This window comes from Ursus maritimus, unplaced genomic scaffold (genome assembly GCF_017311325.1).
Source record: "Ursus maritimus isolate PB19 unplaced genomic scaffold, ASM1731132v1 scaffold_22, whole genome shotgun sequence".
Taxonomy (NCBI): domain Eukaryota; kingdom Metazoa; phylum Chordata; class Mammalia; order Carnivora; family Ursidae; genus Ursus; species Ursus maritimus.
Window position 1 is genome coordinate 34,988,909 of NW_024424675.1, and position 17,852 is coordinate 35,006,760.

The 17,852-nt window shown below is 37.8% G+C and overlaps 1 protein-coding gene across 2 annotated transcripts in view; it reads left to right on the forward strand.

Moving 5' to 3' along the window:
- The window catches only part of NCOA3 (nuclear receptor coactivator 3), a 130,923-nt gene that overhangs the window by 65,576 nt on the left and 47,495 nt on the right, over positions 1–17,852 (forward strand). For both annotated transcript variants that reach the window (XM_040638435.1, XM_040638437.1), the window contains exon 2: positions 2,351–2,432. The gene's annotated coding sequence lies outside the window, so the exon portion shown is untranslated. The remainder of the gene's footprint in view (positions 1–2,350; positions 2,433–17,852) is intronic.

A 17,852-nucleotide genomic window follows, 5' to 3' on the forward strand; every position in this document is an offset into this window, starting at 1 on the left:
CATTTGTTGGCTAATAGTTTTAGTTAATTAATTTTTTTTTAAAGATTTTATTTATTTATTTGACAGAGATATAGACAGCCAGCGAGAGAGGGAACACAAGCAGGGAGAGTGGGAGAGGAAGAAGCAGGCTCATAGTGGAGGAGCCTGACGTGGGGCTCGATCCCGTAACGCCGGGATCATGCCCTGAGCCGAAGGCAGACGCTTAACCGCTGTGCCACCCAGGCGCCCCTAGTTAATTAATTTTTTAAAAGAGTTTATTTATTTATTTGAGAGAGAGCACGAGCAGGGGAGAGAGGGAGAGACAGGCTCCCTGATGAACAGGTAGTCAGATGTGGGGCTCTATCACAGGACTCTGGGATCACCCTGAGCCGAAGGCAGATACTTAGCTGACTGAGCCACGCAGGCATCCCTTATGAGCACTTATGTATCAGGTACTGAAAGTAACTTACGCATTTTCACCTAATCTTTGCAAGAGGCTTGAGAGGATTGATCCCTGCTTTATGATGATAAATCTAAGGCTTAAAGAAGTCTTCGAGTTGGGTACCTAGCTAGTAAGTGAAAGCTGGGAGTGGAGTCCAGATCTGGTGGACTCCAGACCTTCTTCTCTTAAACCGTATGCTAACAAGTAGTGATATTATTGTGGATTGGAAGATACATTCCAAGAACTGGCTTCCTTTTGACATCTCCGTTATAAGCCAGAGACTATACTGTAATTAGAAATAAATATATTAGTAGATACTGTAGCTCTTTTTTAGACTTGACTTGCATGGTATTTATACACTACCTGGGTTTTCCTCCTATCCTTTTGTGAACCGCCTATGATGAGCCTCCTTCCCACCCCTCAATTTTCTCACCTTTAAATTGGGTTTCAGAAGTGCAGCAGAGACCCTTCACATGATGCAGCTAGATTGTGGTTGGTTGTTCCATGCGGATTGGCCACGGCTGTGATACAGAACTTGTCAATACATCGTTTTTTCTTGTACCCCTTCCCAACAGACCTGCCATTCCAGCATGAACTTTAGGGTATAGTTATGGTTGTTGTCTTGATACATATATATACACCACTAGAATTCGTGGTAGTCAGATTGTTGTTTTATTGTTATATTTGGAAGTTCATAAGGTGAAGGTGAATGTTTTACTGGCTCACTTTCTTGCTGCACCAGAGCCTGCCCCGCATTTCCTCAAGTGCAAGAATGCTATTTATACGTTCATGTATTTTATTGCAGATTATTTTTGAAGAACTGCCCCTCATTTTCGTCTCCCACTTAAAAAAAATATTCCCGCCCCCTTTTTTTTAAAGATTTTATTTACTTATTAGAGAGAGAGAGAGAGTGCACAAGCAGGGGAAGAGGCAGTAGAGAGAGAGCGAGAGAGCACACAAGCAGGGGAGGAGGCAGAGGGAGAGGGAGAGGGAGAAGCAGGCTCCCTGATGAGCAAGGAGTCTGATGCGGGGATCATGACCTGAGCTGAAGGCAGACACTCGACCGACTGAGCCACCCAGGTGCCCCTAAAAATATTTCTTTTTGGTGACCCAAATGCAGTCTTTCCTAGAAGGGAAGAAAACATCCATGGCTTTTTTTCCCTTCTCTTTTCCTTTTCTCTTCCTTGCTTGCTTGTTTTATCTATCCACCCAGCCATCTGGTAGATATTTATCTTTTTGGACTTGGGTATTTAAGCATTCATTAGCTTCTGCCAGGATATATACATATACATACATACATACATATATATATATATATAGAGAGAGAGAGAGAGAGTGTTATATATAAATATTTTAAATATTTTATTTATTTGAGAGAGAGCAAGGCAGGGAGGGGCAGAGGGAGAGGGAGAAGCAGTTTCCCCACCGAGCAGGGAGCCTGATGCAGGGCTTCATCCCAGGACCCTGAGATCACAACCTGAGCCAAAGGCAGATGCTTAACTGACTGAGCCACCCAGGTGCCCCTCAGTATTGTTTTGAATTATTATTTGTTTAGCATTCCTTTTGGACAGGTGGGGACACCCCAGATTCACATTACTGATCTGGTTTGATTACTTTTCAGGACTTGGAGTTGGTTTCCTCAACCCCTGTTTTGCATTATCCGTGTTTATAAACTGTGACAGGGTGTATCGTGTATGCTATGCCTGACTTCTAAGCAGAAACAGTATTGTATGGCAAAGGCATCACCTCCAATTCCTAGGAAGAGGCCTTGTACTTGATGTAGCATGTTTTGTTTTTGCTTGTTTCATATGTCCAGAGAAGGGAACGATGGGGAAGGTTAATTTGTGTGTGACTAATAATACTACTTATATTAAGAAAGGGCAATAAAATCCAACACCACCCCCCTCCCCTTTTTTTGTTTGTTTTCAGGATCAAAATACTTGCTGAACAGTGGAGTCACAGACCAAGAAAAATAAGCTCCTACTTGAACGTCATTGGACTGGTTAGCCAGGTAATTCACTTTTACTTTGACTTGATCCTTTGTGATTTTCTGTCTTCACCCTCTGAAGATCCTGACCTTTCCTGTTATGATTTAATCTTAAACTTGTGTCGTATTTCATGTTTTTCTCTCTTTTTTTAAGTTTTATTTATTTATTTGAGAGAGAGAGAGTGGAGGGAGGGGCAGAGGAAGAGAATCTTCAAGCAGACTCCCTACTAAGTGCAGAGCCTGAAGCTGGGCTTGATCCCATGACCCTGAGATCATGACCTGAGCCGAAACCAAGAGTTGGATGCTTAACCCACTGAGCCACCCAGGCATCCTCATGTTTTTTTTTTTTCTCTTTAATGATAACATTAGTTGAATGACTGGATGGTCCTGAAATAACTGAATATATATGTATATTCATATATTTGTGTATATATTCAAACATAACTTTTGGGGAAGAAGGGAACTGTATGTTAACAGTTTAATATGAGATACTACCCTCCTACCCACTTTTCCCTTATGTGTGAATACTTTAATGGTGTTTTTCAAAATCTGAATCAGTCCCACTTATTTTTGCTATTTCACCTTGTGAAAACTAGTTTCTCCAGATTGCTTGTGCTAGCATATAACATCTCATCTAACTCTTCTCCTAACTCCTCCTGTTGCACCAGGGTAGGAGAAATGAGAATAGAAAAAAGTTGTCTGATAGCCAGGAAAGCAGTTATGCTTTGCTTAGTTAAATTTCTTTTTGTTAATAATACTGTCGTTCTTTTGGTTAGCTTGGCTTGAAATCTGAGTCATCTTTGACCCCCCTCCCCCGCCCCTTTGATATAGTAGTAATTTAGTAAACAGGTAAGATAGTCTTAGTCTTAGTAAACCAGATAAGTCTGGTTTTCTGTTTTCATGTCTCCTGTATTTGTACCACTTTCTGCTAATATCTTAGCTTCCTAGGCCAAGATACCATAATTTCTTGCTTGTGTTTGTTCAAATGTCCCTTTACTCCCTCTTATCTACTGTTTCTAGCACTTGAAATTTTGCTTAGAAAATTTCCTTAAGTACGTCCCTTTTAATTAAGCCTCTGTTCTGCTGTAAGCTTTGTGTTTCTATTCCCTGGCTTACAGAAAAAAAGTACAAACTCCCTTCTCTGACATTTGAAACGGTCCTTTATCTGGGAATCTATCTAAATCTCTGGTCTCAGCTCTTGCTGTTTCCCTATAAAATCCTTCAGTTAATTATGGTATATACCCGTTGTATTCTGAACATATTAGAGAACTATCTCCATGCTATTTATTAAAAAAAAAAAACAACCACCTCTTTATTTGGAAGTCATTTCCAATTTACAGAAGTTACAAAAATAGAGTATAAAGAACATCTAGATATCCTTTAGCCAGATTTACCCACTTGTTTATAATTTGCATCCGTGTGTGCTCTCACTCTGTCCTTCCCTCTCTCTAGATGCATGCATAGTCCTTTTCTAAACTATTTGAGGGTAAGTTACATATATTGAGCTTCTTTCTGCTAATACTACTGTATTCCCGAGAATAGGGTCATTCTCTTATTTAACTATTGTACTGTTATCAACTTCATAAATGGATACTGACACAAATGTATGGTCTATCTTCCAGTTTGGTCAGTTGACCTAATAAAGCCTGTTAACAGCATTTCCTTTGCTTCCTGTACAGAATCCAGTCTAGGGTCGGGTACTGCATTTACCATATTTATTTCTCTTTAGCCTCCCTTTTCCTGGAATATTTCCATAGCCTTTGTTTTTTATGGCATTGACATTTTTGAAGAACACAGCCCTTCCCCCCTTTTAATAGAATGTTCTTCATTTTATGTTACTCTGAAATTTCTTTGCGATTAGATTGAGGTTATACATTCTTGGCTGGAGTATTGTATAGGTGATGTGATATCCTGAGAAAGATGCATAACTTCTGGAGACACATGATGCCTTCTGTCCCTTCTTGTGGTGTTAATACTGATTATTTGGCCAAGATGTTGCTAGATTTCTCCACTGTATAGTTTATTTTCCTTCCATGCAATAAGCATTTTGTGGGGAGACAATGCAAATACCATGGTTCTCATCACAATTTGCCATAGATTTAACATTCATTAATGATTCTTCTCTGACCTTATTTTTCACTGTGTTGGTTCCAAAACGGTTATTTTCTGATTCCAGCATTCCCTTCATGCTATGAGTCAGCCCTTGACATTATTCTGTAATCAAGAGCCATGTCTGTCAGTTTAGACTCATGAATTCTTAGGTTTTCAATTGATAAATTCATTACTTTACCTAATTATTATTATTATCTTATTTATTTATTTGACAGAGAGAGACAGTGAGAGAGGCAACACAAGCAGGGGGAGTGGGAGTGGGAGAAGCAGGCTTCCTGCTGAGNAGGGAGCCTGATGCGGGGCTCAATCCCAGGACCCTGGGATCATGACCTGAGCTGAAGGCCAGACGCTTTAATGACTGAGCCACCCAGGCGTGCCTACTCTACCTAATTATTTTGATGCTCCAGTTGTCCTAGGTTTAGAAAGTGGGACTCTTTTTTTTTTTTTTTTAAAATATTTAAGCGATAGAAGGTGGAACGCTTAATCAGTCTCCCTGTCCTTGTGGGGAGGAATAGTATTAGCGACTAGAATCTTGCAGGGGTTGGGGGAAGGTATCCTCATTGCTCGTGGGTTGACCCTTTCAGTGGACAGAGCTAGTAAATACGCATGCTTATATACACATATGTGCATATACCAACATACTTGTACATAAACACATTCATAGCAACATGCATATACATAGTTTAGAAATCATGAGTTTATATCAGTATGTCCAGCTTCACTCTCTGTCTACAGGGCTCTTCCTCTGCACTTACCATTTCATATTTTTATGTCCCTTTTTATGCTGTGAGAAACCTTGGCTCCCACCATTGTCAGTGCATTTACTCATTTGCTCTATCCTGTAATACATCTCAAATAATTTCAGAGTCACTTTGCCCATTTCACCACAATAAACAAACTTAAAGTGGAGAATTTATGTGTAGTTCTTCACTGCCTTACAACCATGCTGCCCAAGACTGAGAATGAATAAATAAATATTGTATTCTTAAATTACTTGAATCAGCCTTCCCTTCTTCCTTTCTTGCTTTCCCTTTCCTCTCCACTTTCACTTCCCAGTTCAACTTTCTGCATAAGGTAGTTACGGTATTCATTTGAAATGAAATTAGGTTCATTTGTTTTTCATTGTTTTTTTTTTTTTTTAAAGATTTATTTATTTTAGAGAGAACGTGTGTGTGGGCCTGCGTGTGAGCAGGGGAGGGGACGGCCAGAGGGGCAGAGGGAGGAGCAGAGGGAGAGGGAGAGGAAGAGAACCACAAGCAGACTCCCCACTGAGCATGGAGCATGGAGCCTAATGTGTGTATTTCGATCTTTCGACCCTGAGATCATGACCTGAGCCGAAACCAAGAGTCGGATGCTTAACTGACTGAGCCACCCATTTGCATCCCCCCACTTTTTTTAAGGTGGGCTCCATGATGGGAGCTGGGAGCCTCAATGTGGGGCTTAAACTCAAGACCCTGGGATCATGACCTGAGCCAAAATCAAGAGTTGGTCGCTTAACTGACTGAGCTACCCAGGTGCCCCCAGTTTTTTTAATGCTCCTTCTCATTCCGATGGGTTTCATTTTTGAATTTGTAGAAAATAAATATGTTTTCAAGAGTTAAAATTATACAAAAGATACACTTCCCTTCTGTATCCTTTCCATCCCATTTCTCCCATTTCTTGTAGGTAACCAACCTTGCTGTTCCCCCAGCCCCTTTCTCATTTATTTTTTACATAGTTTCCATTATGTGCATATGCCATAGTTTACTCAAGCAATATCCTATGTATGGGTATTATTTAGGTTGTTTCCAGTATTTTGCAATTAAAATGCTGCAGTGAATAACCTTGTGAGTATATATTTTTATATCTTGGGAGTGTACCTTTGGAATAAGTTCCTGGAAGTGAGACTATTGGGTTGAAGGGTTAATGTGTATGTAGTTTTTGTTAGATATTGTCAAATCACATTCCATAAGAATTACACCATTTTGGATTCCCACCAGCAATGTATGAGAGTGACTGTTGTGTTTAACCACAGTCACACTGCAGAAGTTCTTTAACCCAGCATAATATATTTTTTAGATATATCTACATTATTGCATGTTACCAGTAATTTCTTTTTTATTGCTGAGTAGAATTCCACTGTGTGACTATTCTCATTTTTGGCTACTGTGATGAATAAAGCCACTCTGAACATTCAGGTACAAGTCACTGTGTAGATTTTCCCCTCTTGAGTATGACATACCCAGGAGTGCAATTGCAGGGTCTTATGTTAAGTGTATGCTTATCTTTTTATTAAAAAAAATTTTTTTGCTTCAATTTTTAATTTAAATTCTAGTTAGAAAACTTAGCTTTTATTTATTTCAATTTTTAATTTAAATTCTAGTTAGTATATGCTTATCTTTTTTATAAGATTTTTTTTTTTAAAGATTTTATTTATTTATTTGACAGAGACAGCCAGCGAGAGAGGGAACACAGCAGGGGGAGTGGGAGAGGAAGAAGCAGGCTCCCAGCGGAGGAGCCTGATGTGGGACTCGATCCCGGAACGCCAGGATCACGCCCTGAGCTGAAGGCAGACGCCTTAACGACTGCGCTACCCAGGCGCCCCTTTTATAAGATTTTATTTGAGGGGGAGAGAGAGTGAGTGAGCAAGCATGAGCAAGCACGAGCCAGGATAGGGGCAGAGGTAGAAGCAGACTCCTTGCTGAACAAGGAGCCCTGTGCGGGGCTTGATTCCCAGGACTCTGGGATCATGACCTGAGCTGAAGGCAGATGCTTAACCTACTGAGCCACCCAGGTGCCCCAAGTGTATGCTTGTCTTTATTAAAAAAAACTGTGAAATTGTTTCTGAAGTGGCTGTACCATTTTATATTCCACCTGCAAGATAAAAGAATTCAAGTTTGAATGGTTCCTATTTGGTATTGTCACTTCTTCAGTTTCAGCCCTTCTAATGGGGTGATAGTGGTATTGCATTGTGGCTTTAATTTGCATTTCCATGATGTCTAATGATACCAATAATAGTTTCTTACTAACCACACGTATGTCTTCTGTCATGAAGTGTCTGTTTAAATGTTTGGCCATTTTTAAAATTGGGCAGTTTTCTTATTGTAGGAGTTTTAAGAAAGTATATATTCTGGCTACTGATTCTTTTCAGATATATTTTAAGAGTTTCTTTCTCTTTCTTTCTTTCTTTCTTTCTTTCTTTCTTTCTTTCTTTCTTTCTTTCTTAGTCCTCCCTTTTTATTTTCTTAATTTTTTTGGACAATAGGCATTTTGAATTTTCAAGTACAACTTACCAATTTTTTCTTCTGTGGTTAGTGCTTTTTTATGTACTGAGAGATCTTTGCCTATCTGTAGGTTATGAAGCTCTTCTCCTGTGTTTTCTTATAGAAGTTTTATACTTCTGACTTTATATTTAGGTGTTTGATCCATTTTGGCTTAATTTTTGTGTATGATGTGAAGAAAGGATTGAGGATCAGTTTTTAAAATGTGGATATTCTGTTCCAGAGCCATCTATTGAAAAGACTCTCCTTTTCCCATTGCATTGTCTTGCTAACTTAATCAGCTGATTGTGTACATCACAACCTCTTTCTGGTCTTTTTTCTGCTCCATTGATTTATATATCAGTCTTAAGCCCACATACATTGTCCTGATTACTGTAGCTTTTATAGTAAGATTTGAGAGTAAGTAATGTGAATTTTTCAACTTTTTTCCTTGTCATGATTGCTTTGGCTAATCTAGGGCTTTGCATTTTGATACAAATTTCAGAACCAGTTTGTCCATCCCTGCAGTTTTTCAGTCACTCTGAGAAACTGTCCTGCAGAATCTAGCTAGCTGGGACATGCTGAACTGTGGTCATTATCTTGTCAATTCAAGGTTGCTGGGCTCTTTTTGGGTTCCTTATCCCTGTGCTGTGATGTGGAAATTGCTTTCTGGCAGAAAACCTTGGGTAGTGGCAGGATTCATGTTGTTGCCTTCCCCACCCCACCCCTGCCCCAGATGTTTCCCTGATCTCAGGGACCACAGTTTTTCACTGCCTGTTCTCTGATACCTGAATATAGTTTGTTGTTATAATTTGTCCTATTCACTATAGGATAGAGTTTGTTACTTTTTGGATTAAAGAGAAGTCCCACAATTGATTCTTGAGTTCGTAAAAAAGGCTCTTCTCCTGTTTTGGCTGATTTACAGTTTTTTAAAATTTTTTATTGTTTAGCATAGGTGCCAAAATATGTGGCTTTTAATCATAAAATCTTCTATGAGCATTTTAAAAAAAAGATTTATTAATTTTAGAGAGAGTGTGTGAGCGTGTGTGGGGAGGAGGGGTTGAGGGAGAGAATCTTTAAGCAGACTTCCTGCTGAGTGTGGAACCTGATGTGGGACTGAGTGTGGAACCTGATGTGGGGCTCAGTCTCACGACCCATGAGATCACCATTGAGCCAAAACCAAGAGTTGGATGCTCAGCTGACTCAGCCACCCAAGTGTCCCTGAGCAATTTCTTTTTTTTAAGTACTAGGCCCAGTATGGGGCTTGAACTCATGACCCTGATGAGACAACATGCTCTACCAACTGAGCCAGCCAGGTGCCCCTATTTTATTGAGCAACTTTTGAGGCTATAGGATTAATTTCTGTCCAGAAGTTTTCCTAAGGAATATAGGATTGATCTTTAAAAATCTCTTACAATACAAAAACAGTTTTGTATTTTGAGACTAGGAAACCAATCCAAACTCTCTGTACCAGATTTCACATTGGAGTACCTATAAATGTGGGTGATCTCTTTTCTAGGTTCTCCAACTGTACTAAGTCTGTGGCCTGTTTGGACATAACCTTCTTTCTACCTTTGAGCCTTTGGAATAGGTACCAGGCTAACAGGCATTGACTTACATAAATTTCAGTCTTAATTTGTTAATGGTGGGCTTTTCATGCCTGATGAAATAAGAATGATTCTCAATTATGGCCTTCAAGATATGGCCTCAGTTGTCCATTACCCTGGTAAGTCGATTGACAGAGTTTTACTAAAGCTATGAAGTTAACATTATTGACATGAGAAGTAGAGAGACAAAGTTTTTACTTTTTTATACACTTCTGAAATTTGAGGTGATAGAATCAGGTGCCACTTAAAGTATTTTCAGTAAGAGTAATTTGTTAAATTGAGGGCTAGAGATGAAAAAGAAAAAGGGGCATCCTCATTTACCCATCAGAAAACAAATAATATTCTAAAAGAACAGTTAAATTTCCCCCTTCTCTAGATCATTCAGCCCTGTGTAATTCTGTTTTGTTTAATCTTTTTCTGCAATCTGCTTTAAAGAAGTTACCTCCTTTAGGCATATGAGGAGACCCACACAGTTTGAATTAGTCCTTTAGTATGGTTGTAAAATTGTATGTTACTGTAGCTCAGTAGTCCATCAACCAGAGTCTGTTTCCTAAAATATCAAGATTTAAAGGTACTTCGTATAGTCTTTTTTTTTTTTTAATATTTTATTTATTTGATAGCACAGTGGGGGGAGAAGCAGAGGGAGAAGCAGGCTTTCCACTGAGCAAGGAGCCCAATATGGGGCTCCATTCCAGGACCCTGGGATCATGACCTGAGCCAAAGGCAGACGCTTAACCAACTGAGCCAAACAGGCGGCCCTGTGTAGTCTTTTCCATGAGAATCTTAGACTTCAGAGCAAATATCAGAAAGAAATAGAGCCACCCATTTGGCAAAAGACATTTCTGATGCTCTTCATTCATCTTCAGATACGAGTTTTCATCTGTTGCCCTTTCCCCTTGGCCTGAGGATAGATATCCTTTTATTTACTGAAGTGTTTGTGGTCACTTGTCTCAACTTTTTTCTGTAAATGTCTTTATTTCACATTAATTTTTGTTTTTTGTTTTTTTTTTGTTTTTTTTTTTTTTTAAGATTTTATTTATTTTTTTGACAGAGATAGAGACAGCCAGCGAGAGAGGGAACACAAGCAGGGGGAGTGGGAGAGGAAGAAGCAGGCTCATAGCGGAGGAGCCTGACGTGGGGCTCGATCCCAGAACACTGAGATCACGCCCTGAGCCGAAGGCAGACGCTTAACCGCTGTGCCACCCAGGCGCCCCTATTTCACATTAATTTTTGAAAGATCGGTTCACTGGATATAAAATTGTGGGTTAACAATTTTTTATTTCAGCACTTGATCTAATCTATCCAAAATGTATTTATTGGGATGGTTTCCCACTCATCTTGATTCAGGGTGCTTTTAAGTGCTGCTTCCATCTGAAGGTGCATCCTTGGTAAGCTTTGCTTTTCCTCCTGTAGGCTGGCTGGCGAAAGGCGGTGGAATAGCCAGCACGCAAAACTACTGTTTATGGCTGACGATGTTGGTGATTTTATAGCGTTCTGGGCACTTCCCTTCCATGAAGTAGGAATTGGGCTCCGCACCGGGTGCTGCTGCTTCTCTTCCCTGAGGGATGGAGGAAGTCCTTAGTAAGGGGCATTTTCTCAGGAGGAAATAGTCACCACTGGAAAGTAGTTCAGCTAAAGATGTTGTTCCACTGTCTTGTTTCTGAAAAGATAACTTTTATCCTTGTTCTTCTGTGTGTATGATCTTTTTCCTATGGCTACTTTCAAGATATTCTCTTTTTATTTTTAAACAGTTTGTGCTGTACTTAGGTCTTATTTTCTTTGTAATTGCTTTCCTTGGGATTCTTTGAGCTCCTTCAGTGTATAGATTGGTGTTTTCATCAAGTGGGGAAGTTTTGGTCATTACTACCTCAAGTATTTTATTCTTTTCCTCCTTTATTCTGATTCTGTGATTCCGATGACATGTTTGTTAGATCATTTGGTATTTCTTGCATATACTTAAGGCTCTGTCCATTTTTCTGCAATTTTTTTCTTTCTTTTAGGTTCAGTTACTTTTTTCTGCCATTTCCAATCTGAGTAATATTCAAAAGTAAAATGCTTTTATGTCTCATCTTCTTACAACCCATGGTAGAAAGGGGCTTAAGAGAAGCTAATGGATTTATCAGAGTTGTATAACTAGTTTGTGGTGTCATTGAATTAGAACCTAAATCTTGATTCTTTGCAAATTTCAGACCATTTTCTTTCTGTAATTTGTGAACTTTTGTCATAAGTTGCTATCTTGTTAAGTGTTCATGCAGCTATATATAGGAGTAGGGGTGGTGGTAGGGGATTTACTTAACTTTCTGCAATTTTATAATGTTTAAGTTTTTATTTGCTTTAAAAAGTGATTTTCAGTGGAAGAATTTAAGTATCACTGAAGTCAGTAATACCTTAAGAACTGATCTTTTAGATGACATTCCCCAGCAGTGAAAATATGTCTATAGTTATTCAACAGAAATTCATTTTTAACCACAGAAGTTTTAAAATCACGGTTTTTGGACTCTCAGGCTGTGATATCATTCATGGTTTTGGAAATTAACTCTTTGAAGTACAGTCTCTTACCAGTCTCTTTTACTTCATGAAAATTTCTTAAACCAATTTTTGTGTCATCTTAATTAAAATGAGAGCACTATGTAGTTGGATAAAGGAATGAGAATATATTGCCAAGGTCAGGATAATTATTAAGTGCCTTTATATCACATTTTACTAACATTTTAGTTTCTAGAAAGTTTAGCATAGCCTTCTAGAGAATTTGATATTGAGAAGGTATTAGTAGCATATGAATGGCATTCTGAATTGTAAGGACTATATCTCTGTCCTTCAGTTTAGTTTGAAATTGAATTACTAAAGTTTAAAGATAACTGTTTAATTATAAGTTCTGCTTTTATTCCTTATAATTAAAATGAATCAAGCTCATGGCCATCTTATAAAACTGCTATTATTGAAAAACCAAACAATTTAAGGAAATTGATTTTAGGTTTATATTTTATATATATAGAAAAATTGGCATTTGTTAATTTCATCAATTGTCTGCCTAGATATAACACCCCTTAAATTTAAAGCTAGAAAACACAGTTTTTTGTTTTTGTCTTTTTTTTAGCATGGGAACTAGGGGTGGTAATAGTCTCAGTTTGATACCGGTTTTCTGATTAGGATCAATTTACTTGTTTTATAGAACATCACAGGTTTTTCCAGCTTAAGTTTCTGTGATTGATGGATCTGGTTCCTCATTACAGAGCCTTTTAGTTATCCTGCTTACTGCTTTTCCCCTACTCACTAAATGCATGCTGATTGCTTAGATAGGAGATGTGAAAGTATTGGTAAGGTGAAGGTACTTTTTAAAAGGTGATACACAGGGATGGGTCAAGAATCTAGTCAGTGGTGATGACCTGGTAAGGGCCATTCTTCTTCTTCTTTTTTTTTTTAGGTTTATTTATATTAGCGAGAGAGCAAGCATGTGTGCACGCAAGCAGGAGGGGCAGAGGGAGGAGAGAGAATCTTAAGCCGATGCTTTGCTGAGCGTGAAGCCTAAGGTGGGGCTCTATATCATGACCCCAAGATCATGACCTGAGCTGAAACCAAGAAAGAGTCAGTTACTCAACTGATTGTGCCACCCAGGCGTCCCTAAGGGCCATCATTCTTAACTGTTTTCTTTTTGTTAAAGACTAGTAGGAATTTCTAGTTAATGTGACCAGAAAACGGTAACTTCTTACTGGAAACTTAAGCTGGGCCATTGAAAGACAGTTGTTAGAGCAGCTGTAGACAGTGCAGTTACACTCAGATTTCACAAAAAAGGGGAGTAAAATATTTGTTTATTTTTTTGTAGAAATGGTTAAGAGCTTGGGCTCTGGTACTGGAAAGACTTGGATTTAATCTATAGTTCCATCATTTACTAGATGTATGACCTTGGGTGAGTTATTTCCCCATATCTGTTTTCTCCTGTGAAAGAGGGATAGATTTGAGCTCTACTTCTATCTGTTCTGCATATCAGAGAGCTGAAATAGGGATTAAAATGAGAGTAATAAATGGAATGCCCTCAACACAGTCTCTAGCTCAGATGTTAGATTAAATATATATTCACTTAACATTAACTTAACATTTTTAACTTAACATTAGTGTTTTTTAATTTAACATTAAAATTATGCGATATTTTATAGAAACAGGAGTATATATTATATGTGTTAAGTGTACTTCAGAAAACACCTATGGACCCACTACTTAAGAACTAGAAAGTTGTTAGGTATACCAGCTCCCTGTGTGTTTCTCCATCTTAGTCGTCCTTCTGCCTCTGTCCCAGAAGTAACAGATAATGTGATTCGCTTGCTTTTTAAAACTTCAAAAAAAAACCCACATGTGTGTTTTCATGAACCATGTTTAGTTTTTGTTTTTAGCTTTACAAAAATGAGTGTAATGTACTTCCTTTTTATTTTATTTTACTTTTTAAAGATTATTTATTTATTTATTTAGAGAGCATGCTCTGGGGGGAGGGACAGAGGGAGAGGGACACGCTCCCCTGAACTTGGAGCCTGACTTGGGACTCCATCCTTTTACTTGAAGACCACGCCCCTAGCCAAAATCAAGAGTTGGTGCTCAACCGACTGAGCTACCCAGGCACCTCTAGTGTACTTGCTTTTTAAAAAAACTTTTGATTGCTTGTAATATTCAAATATGTTGTGTATAATTTTTTTTAGCTACTACTATATTGTATTTTTTTGTATGGCTTTGTTTTTTGAATTTGGGATTGATGGTCATTAGAGTGTCCTCTGGTTTTTGATGTATGAATGAAATTTCAACGAACATTTTTGTGTATTTTGTTGCAAGATTATTTTTATTGCCCTGAAAATTTTTAAATATATACTTGATTTTAACTGCTGATGTACTATATTTGCTTTTCCTGTAGAACTTCTTTAGAAAAAGTAAATTTTCTTATTGAAATAGCCCTCTTTTATTAGCTAATTTATTTTACCTTATATGAGTCATTTATTATTTATCACAGGATTAGCAGTATGCACTGCTTTTTTCCTTACACAACTTTAAGTACTTGATTTTAAAAGACAACTTTATTAAAGTATGATTTACATTTGATAAAATTCACCAGCCTTAAATTTATAATTTGCTGAGTTTTGACAAATGTAACCGTTACCACAATCATGATATAAAACACTCCCACCATCTCCTTTGTCCTTCTGTGCAATCGTCCACTCCGCTGATAGTTGGCAGCCCCTGTTCTGCTTTAAGTCCTTAGTTTTGCCTTTTCTGAATTTCACATAAATGTATTCCCCTTATGTATATAATATACTTTTTGTAATTGTTCCACCGTCCTTGGATATTCTGTTCTTTTTTTTTTTCCTCTCTGCCTTTCAGTTTAGGAAGCTTGTATTGATCTTTAAGCTCACTAATTTTATTTTATTTTTCTTCCTCAGCTGTGTTCCGTCAACTGATGAGCCCATCAAAGGCATTCATTTCTGTTCGTGTTTTTGATTTCTAATATTCCCATTTGCTTCTTTCTCATAGTTTCCATCTCTCTGCTTACATTACCCATCTGTTCTTGTTTGTTCACTTCTTCCATTAGAGTGCTTAGTATATTAATCATAATTAAAATCCTATAATTGGTTTCCAGTATTTTTTAAAATGTTTTTAAAGAACCTGGCTTCTTTCCTGTTTACTAGAGGCTTCTTTGGATATGTTATCAGAATCTGCTTTCACTTATCAGTGCTTATGATTTCTCATTTAAGAATATAGGCGACCACATAAAAACTTGACATACGTTCATAGTAACATTATTTATTATAGCCAGAAAGAAGAAACTACTTAAATGGGCATCAGCTGATGAATAGATAAATAAGACATTTCCATACATTAAGTATTCACAAATAAAAAGAAATGAACTACTGATATATGCTACAACATGGATGAATTTGAAAGGATTATATTAAGTGAAAGAGGCCAATCACAAAGGACTAGATATTGTATGATTCCATTTGAATCAGCTGTCCAGAATAGATAAATCATTAGAGACAGAAAGTAGATTAGTGTCTCCCTAGGGTGGGAGAGAGGTGGTATGAGGTGGGGGAAAATGGGATTAGGGGAGAGAACAGCTAAGGAGTACTGGGCTTCTTTTTTGGGATAATGAGACTGTTCTAAAAATGATTGTGGTGATGGTTGTACAACTCTGAGTATATTAAAAGGCATTGGATTGGATACTGTAAGTGTATGGTGTGTGAATTATATCTGTATAAAGCTGTGGGAGAATATACCTGATATATAGAAGGTAAGATCTCTGTGCTGCCATAAAGGAATTTCTGGAAAAATATTGTTATTTTTCTCACGGCACTGACCTCAGAAGGTTTGCTATCTATCGCAAATATTCCTGGGTTTCAAAAATAACACATTAATTGAACTTACCTCAGGTTTTCTAAAACCTTATTCTGTCGTCGTTGTAGTAGTCAACCTCTAAATATAGGGCTTATGTTAATTCCAGCACCATATCTTTTTCATGTATCCAGAAAATATATGTCAGAGACTTAAAAGAAAAAATTATTTATTTTAGAGAGAGAGCAAGGGGAGGGACAGAGGGAAAGAGAGAGAGAGGGAGAGAGAACTCTCAGGCAGACTCCTTGCTGAGCGCAGAGCCCAATGCGAGGCTCAATCCCAAGACTCTGAGATCTTGACCTGAGCTGAAACCAAGAGTCAGATGCTCAAATGACTGAGCCACCCAGGTACCCATGTCAAAGACTTTCTTCAAAATTAATTTAAAGCCATACCCAGACCTATCTACACTTTTCTGTTTGTCCATTAAGTGTTTATGAGATGCTTATGGGCATCTTGTAGTAGTACTTCCAGAAATTTTGCTCTTAAGCGTGTAACATCCATTTAAAAAATTACCCAGAAAGCCTTAATTTTGGTGGATCTGCTGTTTTAGGGCTGATGAAGTGCTGTGGTTATAAGCGGAAAAACCGAAGTTATTTTACTTTAGATAATCTGACCACACTTAGTCCCTCGCCCCGTTTATTTTTTTTTTTAGGTTTTTTACTTTTAAGAGTCTCCTTCTATGGAAGGAATATTATATTTAAACTGTGCAGATTATACGATGATAGGTAGGGGAATATTAATGCATTTGTAATGTAACAGCTTAAACATTTTAGGGGCACCTGGGTGGCTCAGTTGGTTAAAGATCTGCCTCTGGCTCAGGTCATGATCTCAAGGTCCTGGGATCAAGCCCCACGTCAGGTCCCTGATCAGTGGGAAGTCTGCTTTTCCCTCTCCCTCTGCCCTTCCACCCCCGCTGGTGCTCTCTTTCTCTCAAATAAGTAAGTATGTAAGTAAATAAATAAATATCTTTAAAATAAATAAATAAAAGCTTAAACATTTAAATTTTATGTTCATCAAACAGCAACCTACTTTAAAAAGCAACTTTTTTGAGGATAGGTTCCATACTATACAGAGTTGCTTTTTAAAAAAATATTTATTTATTTATTTATCAGAGGGAGAGAAAGAGGGAGAGAGCACAAGCAGGGGGAATGGCAAGCAGAAGGAGAAGCAGGCTCCCTGTTGAGCAAGGAGCCTGATGCAGGACTTGATCCTGGGACTTTGGGATCATGACATGAGCCAAAGGCAGATGTTTAACCGACTGAGCTACCCAGGCGCTTCCATTGTTGTGTTCTTGTTATTAAAGCCAAAGACTGAATGTTAAGCTGGTTTGCTGTAGATGAGGCTTTCAGAACATGTAGAGAAAATTGTTAAAATCGTAAGATCCATCTTTGACACGAACAACAAACTGAACTAAATTCAATCACTGTTTTTCTGCTCTTGGTGAAAATGGATGGAGATAAGGTTTTAGTAGTTATTTATAGTCAAGGTTCATAAAAAGGGCAGTTTTATTGGATTTGGAAAATATAGACATAAAAAATTTGTCACTTGGTAATAACAGAGCTCTTGTAGTACTTAATTTTGTAATTTAATTAAGAAATATAATTGGCCTAAATATCAGCTCAGTGATCTACAAAGTGAACTGCTGTACAAATAGTCCAGTTTATACCACTGTTATAAATGGCCCTATCATATGCCAAACTCTCAGACTAATTACTTTCTTATGATTCTTTGTTTCCAAGGCCTGTTTTAATAAGAATGTTTTTGAATCTGTGTAATATTTAACATATAAAGCCTGCGTTATTTTGAAGTTGATATTGAAAACCTCTAAACTTCTGACCTTGAGTAGAATTTGCTGTGTATAACCATTACGTGCAGCTGCTGGATTCAAAATTGCCTTCTCTGGGATTCTGCTTTGTGAAAAATAGTGTGTATTGGACATGAATGCATGGCAGCTGACATTTATCAAGGATAACAGGAGCCTTACTCATTTTCACATTTTAAAGTAACTTTGAAAGCTTTGCATGTGCACACATGCTCAACATATGTTCCTAAGATTTAAATATATTTTTCATCATCTATCAATGAAACCAAATTTCAATCTTTAATGAACCTTAGCA